General features: G+C 47.1%; 1 protein-coding gene across 2 annotated transcripts in view; it reads left to right on the top strand.

Annotated features, from left to right (window-relative positions):
- The window catches only part of Peli2 (pellino E3 ubiquitin protein ligase family member 2), a 123,302-nt gene that overhangs the window by 52,881 nt on the left and 60,258 nt on the right, over positions 1-10,163 (top strand). The gene's annotated exons all lie outside the window — the stretch shown is intronic.

The raw sequence follows: 10,163 nt of genomic DNA on the forward strand, positions 1-10,163 counted from the left end.
GCTTTTCACAGGACTTTCCGTGCATCCGGGGCACCCTGCACCACTAAAGGCTGTGAGCAGTGAGGAGGGAGGGGTTGGAATAAGGCCAGGCCTTGCCGAAGACAGGAGGGGCAGAGCTTAGGCTGGGCTGGCTCAGGAAGTGTAAAATCCTCTCTGTCTCTGTCTGAGGAGAGCATGCACTTGCAAAGGAAGGCAGTGACTTGATAGAAACTTTAAATGAGGGTTTGGGAAGCAGAACCAGTGAGCAATTTCAAAAGTAAATACAATTTTGTTCCTTTAAGCAGTGTCCCTATCAAACTAAGCACTCCATCGCTTGAGGGGGTGGCAAGGCCCTCCAGGGGCTTCACAGGATGCTGATACCCCGGTCCTCACCTGACCCTCTGCAGGTGCTGGGTCTCAAGTTGTGAAGTAGCTGAGGGCAGGAGGGAAGCAATGAAGTAGATAGATGTGGTTGGAATAAAAGGTTTTCGTAAGTCCAGTGGACCCTTGACCTACAAACTGGATCAGGGCTGTTTGTAACTCAGGTGGCTGTGAGTCAGTACAGCCGAGATCTGGATGTGGACCTGAGTACACACTATTGATAACAAGAGGCAGGTGAATCTTCCAATTCGTCTGTGTGTCAGGCTGGGAGGGTCCACTGTGTCGCGGACATTTTAAAGGTAACCGCAGAGCTGAATGCAGCAGTAACCACCATTCTGAGGCGGAGAAAGTCCACAGATAACGTGCAAGCAGCGGTGAGCTTTCCCGCCGCGCCCTCAGCAGGGAGGGTGGCAGAGTCACAGGCTCCCTGAGTGCTGAAGTCTCACAGCTCCTTTGCCAGGATAAGACAGGAAGTGACCTAGGTAGAGCAAGTGGTAACCTCGCACCTCCGTGACTTCTCTTCACTTGATCTGAACTGGTTGGTTGGTTGTGACTTGTTCACAGAATTAATTGGAGAAAAGCTAAAGGTTATGTCAGAATATGGGTTTGCACATCCTCCTCCTGTTTGCTTTCAAGGAAAAAGCATTTTAAGGTGTTCCCAGTTGATGAGGCGATCTCTGCCACCTGTTCCCCTTGGAAACCCCTTCAGCAAATGGATTGTGTTGGTAGATTCTCAGGAGCTTCCTTCCAGTTTACTTGCACTGGGTCTCGTCGAGTGTTCTACTACGTTGTCCTTCAGCGTTCAGTAAATGGTTCTTTTATGTGTGCGGCTGGGTGTGATACCTGCTTTCCGTATTCCATTACAGGCCGCTTCTCTTTCCTAATGACTCTACGTTCTTAGAAAACACAGAGTGATTTCCCTTTAGATGTTTTAAAATGACATAAAAATCCTGGACTTCTCAGCAGCCCACACAGTAGTGTTCTGTGACTTTTCCCTTTCCTTCTTGGACATTTCCTTTGTTTCCTGCTGTTCAGAGTTTTATCAATTTAATACCAGTGTCCCTCTCAGTGAAGGGCTCTCCTGTGCTGGCTGTTCACCTTTGATGTGTGACTCTGTCAGGTGTTTTCTGAGTTCCAAGAGCACTGCCATTCCTTTATTAAACTTTGGTATCATCCTCTAGGGGAATTTGCTGCATGTTATGTGGAAATGACTTGCTGCTACTCAAAGCAGGTTGGCTGTGCCTGTTCAGAATGCGTATCAAATAAGGGCTCAGTTTCCAGCAGATTACATGGCTGTTGGATTTTAGTCTACAGTGAAATCCTGGGGAGATGGTGAAAATTCATAACAGAAATTACCACCTAGGAGTAGAGTGGGCCTTAACTCCATGGACGACATTGTTTCTCATGGCCTCGATACACAAGCTAAGATTATTAGCCTGTACTAAATGTTATGCTTTTCTCATCACCAGCAAGGTCATTAGAACAAACAGTTGCTGAATAACCTCTGCACAAGCCCCCGTGTTCCTGTGATTGTAACACGTCTGAACAGAACAGCTTAGAATTGTGACTGCATTCTGTAAGTTCACTGCTTCCACAGAGATTCTGGGCTCCTACTGTGCGCCAAGTACTACGGTAAGTGCGCACACTTAAGATTTAATGGGAAAGCCCGGTGAGAAAATGAAAGTCCCACCAGAATGTGTCATTGGGGTGTCCTAGGAACAGAGACCAGTGTGGCTCATTTTCTGCTGTCAGATTTTATTTGCGCACAAATGCAGACTCACACTGTGTGGACAAAAGGACAAGTAACGGTTAATATCACCGAGACCCATTTGGGAAATGAGTATCAACATTGCTGGCGAAAGAGGGCAGTAAGGATTTGAATCTCATACCCGCAGTAGAGTGGGGGAAGTCAGCACCAGCTGGAGTCTGAAGGTTGGGGGCAACTGTCAGAGAGCGGAGGCATTTTGTCTGGACAGGGCCACAAGCACAGGGCAGCAGCCCTGATCAGGAGTGGTCCTCCAGGGCTTGGCCCTCTGGGGACATTGCCCTAACCCTTTTCTCTGAAGGACTCCAGACCAGGGTCCAGAAGACAGGCCCAGTGGGGTTGCCAGATCGTCAGACTAGAACTGAAATGGCAAATATGAAACTTTGGTCTTTTCTAGACATAAAGGCAATAAAAGCCAGACAACTCTTGCATGTCAGGCATGGTCCTGGTGCCTGATTTCAGAGCGCTACGTTATCAAGGTGCATCAGCCAGCGTTACAGAGAAAGCTTTAATGAACAGCTTAGGAGTCAGTGTGGTGAGCAAAGGGCTAACCCTTCTGAGTGCTTGTCAGAAAGGGCAGGCGCTGGCTGGAAAGGGCCGTCTGGAGTGCCTGCTAAGACTCACTCAGCACGAGTGCCCTGTGGAGTCCAGGAGGGCACTGACCTGATTTCAGGGAAGCGGAGAGGGCTCTCCAGAGGAGATGCCATCCAGACATGAAAGATAAACTGAGATGGGGTGAAAGGTAAGGAAGAGAGAGGAAACCATAGTTCACACAGGGAGAGCCGTGTCTGCTCCAAGAGCTAAAAGTGTGGGAGAAGGGGAAACCAGTTTAAGACTTGGGTTTCCCTCCCACCGGTGTAGACGTTGGACTAATGACTCCGTCAACAGTGAGTAAAACTGCTGGCGCTTTAGCGGGAATCCGAGCGGCTCCAGATGTAGCCGTTTGTTCTCCTTTGCTACAAAGCGCCTGCAGTTTTAAAAGGTGCAGCCTCACTCGTGGAAGCAGTGAGCCGTTTTTATGAAACTCCTACCCTTACGCATGTACATCTTTATGTTCGACAGGGAACTTTTGTCCTAACTCAGTATGATCGTTTCCTTTGAGCAAAACACTGTGTTCAGTTGTTTGATTTGAAATCGGACTGGCTGCTTCCGAAGAACACTATCTTGATCTAAAAGGAGGACACCTGGACGTGTTGTTCAGATTTGGGTATTTGGCATCCATCTTCTAAAGGGAGACCGAGGAGAGATCGTGTTGCTTGCCAGTGTTACAATCAAGCTTTCACGTAAAAATTGGGAAACAGATCTGCTACCATCCCAGTACATCCCAAGACATCCCAAGAGTGGTGAGACGCTTCTTAGGAACTTGGTGGTGATATTAGTTAATATGCTTTTTGTCGTGTATAATGAAATGTACCGACGTTTGGAAGGTCTTTATAACTCAGGGGACTGGTATTTCCCAAATGACCGATCCATATTGTTGCAGACTCGTGCATAGTTCCATAAATGAGACCGAATAAATGTATAAACGAGGCCGGTGGATTTTAATGGAAGAGAGTAAGAAAGGCTCATAGATGTCGTTTCAGATGCCACCGTGCGAGTAGCCTTTCAGAGATCAGTAGTTGTCACGTTTTAGGGTGGTGTTGCGGGAGCATCTGCAGTTGTTCGAAGAAGCCTCCCCTTTTCATCGACGCATCGCAGAAGTCTGGATTTGCTTCTCGTTCTCAGCAAAAATCAGTTTATCACAACAGATTCGGTACAGAAGCAGATACGAGAGTCCAGCCAGATACTAAGACTTGCAAAAACATAAAACAGTGTCACTCTTCTTGGTAAATTAATCTTTCATTTTGGAAAATAGGTGGTTCTTTCCACAGAGTATTTTGTGATACAATGTATTTGCTTATTATTGTCATACTTAATTCACTTAATATACTTTTTATTTTAATTTGCAGTGTAATCAGAACCTATATGTACGACACATGAACAAAAGCTTTTCAGGATTTTTCGGCAGGTTTTAGAGATCCCACAAAGGCCTTCAGATTAAAAATTTTGAGAACCAATGATCTGAAAAGCATTTGAGAGGAGAGATGAAATGCTGACTAGACCATTTGAAGGGGTGCAGGGAGCAAGGATTAGAGGAGATGCTCAGTAACTCTTAGAATGGTAAATTCATTTCCAAAGAACTCGAGTGGCTACTGCATGGGAGTCAGGAGCTATCAGAAATCCTCAGTGAATTTTCCAGAAGAAAGGATGTAGAGGTGAGACAGCTAAATGAAATGCGTGATCATTTATTGGCTCCTGGATTAATCAGAAATCCAGTGAATTTTCCAGAAGAAAGGACGTAGAGATGAGACAGCTAAATGAAATGCGTGATCATTTATTGGCTCCTGGATTGGGGGAAATGCAAGTGATGAAGGCGACACGGACAGTGAGGAGCGATGTACACACTGGATGTCCATCAGTGCTGCTGCATCGACCTTAAACCTCCCTCATGTGGGAGTTGTGTTGTGGAAGGGAAGCATCCTCATTCTTATGAGCAACCTGCAGTGTTTCAGTAGTGAATGACAGATTTCAAGTCAGCCAAAAATAAAAGATTCATACATAGGAAGAGAACAGATGCAGTAAAATGTTTGCAGTTCGTAAGTTGAGTTGAAAGGTACACAGTGCTCATTGGACTGGTGTAAACATTTCTTTGTAGTTTTGAGGTTTTAAACAATAAAATATCGGGGAAAGGCATAACACCAGGATAAAAATGAGTCAAAGGTTTGGCAAATAGAAGTGAAATTATCTCGTATGACATAGACAAAAAATAAAGTGGTGGAAGGTAAGGAGGAAAAATATGAAAACTTAGAGGAGGGGTTCAGGCAATTTAACATGCAGTTTGTATGAATCTTAGAGCAAACAGGGATAAATGAATTAACAAAGTAGTGACGTGATAAAGTGATGTGAAATATCTTGGAAGTAATTAAATGAATTTCCAGATTGAAAGCTCTCATTGAAAAGCCAATATAGAATTTGAAGAAAAGAACCAGATTAAGCCCTGTCATTGTAAATTTCAGAATACCAGAGATAAAGAATCCAAATAGCTTCCAGAAAGAAAATTCACCAGATATGAAGGTCTAGGAAGTAGAAAGTCTTCTCAAAGAACAGACCAGAGCAGTATTTTCAAAGTTGTGAATAAAATTATTCCCTGCCTAAGATTCCATTTCTTGCCCTATCTTCAGTCAAGCGTGGGGACAAAAATAAAGACACCTTTGGATATGTGATGTAAACATTTTAGTGCCCCGTACTTTTTCTTTTGAAGTTACTAGAGGGGTAGTCATGAGCTTTCCCGTTGCTGAGACAGAATACTCAATGCCCACAAATGAAAGGAAGAGAGGTTTCTCTTGGCTCAGCGTAACAGGTTTCAGCCCATGGAGGGCTGGCTCCAAGACTGGAATGCACAGGGAGGTCATGGTGGACCAAAGCTGCTTACTTTGTGGGAGCTTGGGAACAGACACAAAGAGCACTGTAAAGGAAAGGGCCAGGGACCAGATTCAGTCCCCAAACTCCATGCCCACAGTCCACCCAGACATATCCAGAAGTGTGCTTTCCTAACCTAGGTATCTCGCAAGCCAGTCGACAGTCGAGCTTAACCATCATAGGCAGTTTAGTCTAACTAAAGGAGGAAATGAACTCACAGGGTCCAGGAAATATCCCACACAAGGGAGAGACAGAGGGCTTTCCCAGGATAATGAAGGAATCCAGAGAGCCCCTGGGAACAGACCTGGAGAACAGTCTATCCAGGTTGGAGGAGCGGGTGGAAGGTTCGTTTGTTGGCCAGAGGGAATTACCCCCCCCCAGCAGCAGTTGTCATCAGTGGATTGATCTGATGCATAGAACTGCTGAGAGATTGGTACGTCTATAGGAGAGTTCAGATTACTAATTGTTACAAACAAAATAAGCAAAACAAAGATAAATAAAACTGCAGCTAAAACAAAAAGTTGAGGGAAATTTAATCATAGTTCACTAATGCTCAACTTTGAACCATTTAAAACTGTCGACAGTTAGTATTGATTTGATCAAACCTTGTGGTTCTACCCTATTGGAAGAGTGCTGCGTGTGTGTGTGTGTGTGTGTGTGTGTGTGTGTGTGTGTGTCGATGGGAGAAGAGGTGTGCGGGAGGAAGAGGAAGGAAATTATCTAGTGGATACTATCTGAAATTGGAAAGTATGCTGTTTAGAAGTGCAGAAATCATTAACAAAAGAAACACCCACGAGAGTTGAAAGTGGATGTTTTTTTCTGGGTAGGGAAATCTTTTAAGAGGGTCTGGGGCCTCTGTGTTTGCTTTTAAGCCTTGTAGCATAATTTGATTTTTTTCCTACGATTACATGTATCTCTTAAACAACTTCAGAGGGGAAAATGCTAGAGACCAATAAGGAGGGTTTCATGAGTGCCGAAATGGTTGTAGATTTACCAAGTGACAGAGTTGGGACGGGAGATTGTGATCTGATTGGTTCCCATTTAAGGTCTCCAGATATAAGAAGTGACAGCAAGGCCGGCCATATGGCCTTGGGGATGGGTGAACAGTGTGGAAGTCTTGGCAGTTGGTGAAGTCAGCAACCAGAGGCAAAGGCTCATCTGGCCACCTAGGTGGAAATATCATTCACAGAAATGGCAGCACTTACAGGCCAGGCCCCTGCCACCTGGGGTCTGCATCCTCAGTCTAGGTCCCCATGGTCGGTCAGGAAAGAGGCCAGACTCAATGATTCTGCCTGACCTGTGGTGAGATGTCTTTCGAGCTTTGCCGCCATGTAAGTGAAACTCGAACCTCTTTCTAACTCCCGCACCTATCGCATAACTATTACGGTGGCTTTTGGTGGTGGCATCGGTCAGGGGCATGTTCCGAAGTACTCCCGGAGTCCTGGGTGCGGGCTGCACTGTATGAGCAGGCCGTGTGTGCAGGACTTAGGGGCAGATCCGAAACCATCATTGAGCAGCGAGTGGCGGAGCCTGAGGCGACTGTGCACTTCTGGCTGGCAGGCAGACCCCTGAGCTGAGGTGTCACAGCCGTGCAGTGGCCTGTCGCCTCCTGTGCGGCCTGTCCTGTGCTGGAGTTCCACCTCTTCGCTGCTGCTCCCGAGCTGAGCTAAACACTCACACCATGCTTTCCCAGAACCTCTCTCTATTTCTCCTTCTTCAGTTCTGGACATTGAACCCAGGGGCTCTAGCGTGCTAGGCGAGTGCTGTGCCACTGATCTACAACCCCACTCTTTAAATTTTTTTTAATTCTTTTTTTTCTCAAATGAACAAACAGAACGTATCCTTATTATTTTTGATAAAATTGCCCTCCAGCCCCCTGAGAACGTGGGATTGCAGGAGTGCACCACCCCTGCACTTACCTTTGAAACATGGTGGCTTCTGTGAGGTAGTCAAGAGGGAGGAGGGCTATTATTGTACAGGATGCTTTCATTGTCACTAAAATAATCTGCTGTCTACTGGCTCCACAGAATCTTTTTCTTTCTGTGCCACTTTACCAAAGAATCTGTCCAGTGACACCTGCTTTTGCCTCCTTTTGAGGATTTTGCAGAAATGAGACACTGCGTTGTCATTAAACAGATTCATCGCTCATGCCAGTGGCATAGCTGAATTTTACAACTCACTGTCGCAGCCAACTGCCCCACATGTGAGGCACTGCTGAGCTTTACGGCTCAGTGTAGCATCTCTGGAACACAGCTCTCATAATTTGAAGGTTGGGGAATCTGCTAGTAAGTTGAAGAGGTGGGAAAAAGCCTTTATTCACTGGCAAGTGCCATTGGGCTCAGAGGATTCTGAGCACTCTACCAGAAATGAGAACCTCCCTCTACAGGGACCTGCAGGGTAGGTAAGCGTGCTCAATTAAGCGGGGCTGTGGTGGAGGGGGTGGAGTTCAAGAACTTTCCGGAAGCAGAGGGGCCGAGTCACAGAACCTTCCTGGAGGGGGGACGCTTAACAGAGCCTTCTTGTGAGGGGACAGAGCTTAACAGAACATCCCTGAAAGGACACAAAGTTCAAACAGCCACAAACCATTTTGACACATTGGGTTGGGTAGGAGCCCAGCAGCACAAAGTTACATTTCCAAAACAAAATATTTTGTGGGAAAAGAAAGTGGAGGCAAGGCCAGGGCTTGTGTGATTGTACAGCACTTCTCTATCAGTTGTCTTTGGGGGAAATGACTGTGATAGGTGTCTTCCTGTCAGCTTCACGGGCATTAATGTGCCACGACGTGTTTCCTAAACAGAGCATTACATTACTCTAATGTCAACGAAGTTGTAGCATCACTCTGAAACCAGCAAGAATTTAAAGCAAAAGGAATTGGATATGTTGAGTGTAGACACCATGAGACCTCTAAAACTAAAGGTATGACAGAAAGGAAAAGGATTTTGGAGCATCGTATGGATTGATTTTCATTTCTAAACACTTGTGCATCAATCTCCATAACCCACACAAGCAAGAAATTTATTTATTTATTTATTTTGGTACCAGGGATTGAACTTGGGTTCTTGTGCTTGCAAGGCAGGCCACCAAACCACTGAGCTAAATCCCGGCCCAAGCAAGAAATTTTGTAACCTTTTCTATTGCAAACAGAAGGTCCTAATGGTCACGAGTGAGGTGGCCCTGGTGGGTGTGGCCAGCTCTGCATTGGCCTGTTGGTTCTGTGACATCACAGAAGCCTCTGTGAGGTCACGGCAGTTATCTATATAAGGCGTGGCTCGGGTGGGTCTGTTGTGGGTGGAAGGAGACTGTTTAGAGTTGAGTGGAGATTAGAGTTGAGTGGAGATTATCGTTGATTTGATGACTGCTTTGGTGCTATGGGTAGTATAGGGAATCATTACCCAGTGCCCAGCAGGGTTCATGGCAAGTGTAGTGAGGGAGCATCCTGTCTGGGCCTCATGACCAGCGTGTCTAGACGGGGACTTCGGGAACACTACAGTGTGGTACGCTTTATCGGCAAAGGCGGATTTGGCAAAGTGTTTCTAGCTCAACATTGTGCCACAGGCATGCAGGTAGCGGTGAAAAAATTAACAAAGGCAAGGGCGCGAAAGGCCAGCATTATGTCAGAGGTGGGACTTCTGAAGGACCTTCAACACCCGAACATCACACAGTTACTAGAAGTTATAGAGACCAGGCGCAGAGTCTATCTAGTGCTCGAATATGTGCATGGAGTCAACCTACGGAAAGAGATCTGCAGAAGCAAAAAGAACAGGCTGTGGGAGAAGGAGGCCCAGAGGATTTTCAGAGACGTCTTGGCAGCGGTGGATTACTGCCACAGACAGGGCATTGTGCACGGGGACCTCAAGCCTGAAAATGTTTTGATCAACACCGAAGGTCGGGCCAAGATCTGTGACTTCGGGTTGGGGATCCGGTTCCTCCCCGGGCAGGAGGTGACCGCAGTGGGCGGCACACTGGCCTATTACGCACCCGAAAGACTCTCGTGCCGGCGGTACGAAGCCCCTCCCCTGGATGTCTGGGCCCTGGGAGTGACGTTATATGAAATGGTTGTTGGGGATCATCCCTTTTATCAGGGTGAATCGGAGACGATCAGAAATATCCTTCGTGGGAGGGTCTCTTACCCCTGCTTCGTCTCCTGCAAAGTCAAACACCTTATTAGCAACATCCTGAGCCGGGACCCCACGAGGCGGCCAACACTGCAGGAGGTGCTGAAGCACCGCTGGCTTCAGAGTGTCCGGCCCCCCAGTCCTCCGGAGCCGCTCCCTGTGCCCACGAAGAGGGCAATCCTTAGCCGAATGGCTGGAATGGGATTCAACGTGTTAACAGTGATGGACTCCTTGAGGAGGAAAGATTACAATCACAACATGGCCACATTCCTCCTGTTGCAGAGCCAGGCCCTCCAGGGGCCTGTGCATGAGGCTGCAGAAGAAACACCGTGGCCCCTGGCGGGTCCTGCACCCTCAGCTCTCATCCCCTGGAGGAGGGCCAGCGAGCCTGCCCCCTGCCCTGGCCGCTCATGCCCCAGCGTGAAGCCCGGAGGAGAGCAGGGTGGCAGAGGCTCCCAGCCACC

Source organism: Fukomys damarensis, unplaced genomic scaffold, assembly GCF_012274545.1.
Source record: "Fukomys damarensis isolate Sample0158 unplaced genomic scaffold, DMR_v1.0_HiC HiC_scaffold_21, whole genome shotgun sequence".
Lineage (NCBI taxonomy): Eukaryota > Metazoa > Chordata > Mammalia > Rodentia > Bathyergidae > Fukomys > Fukomys damarensis.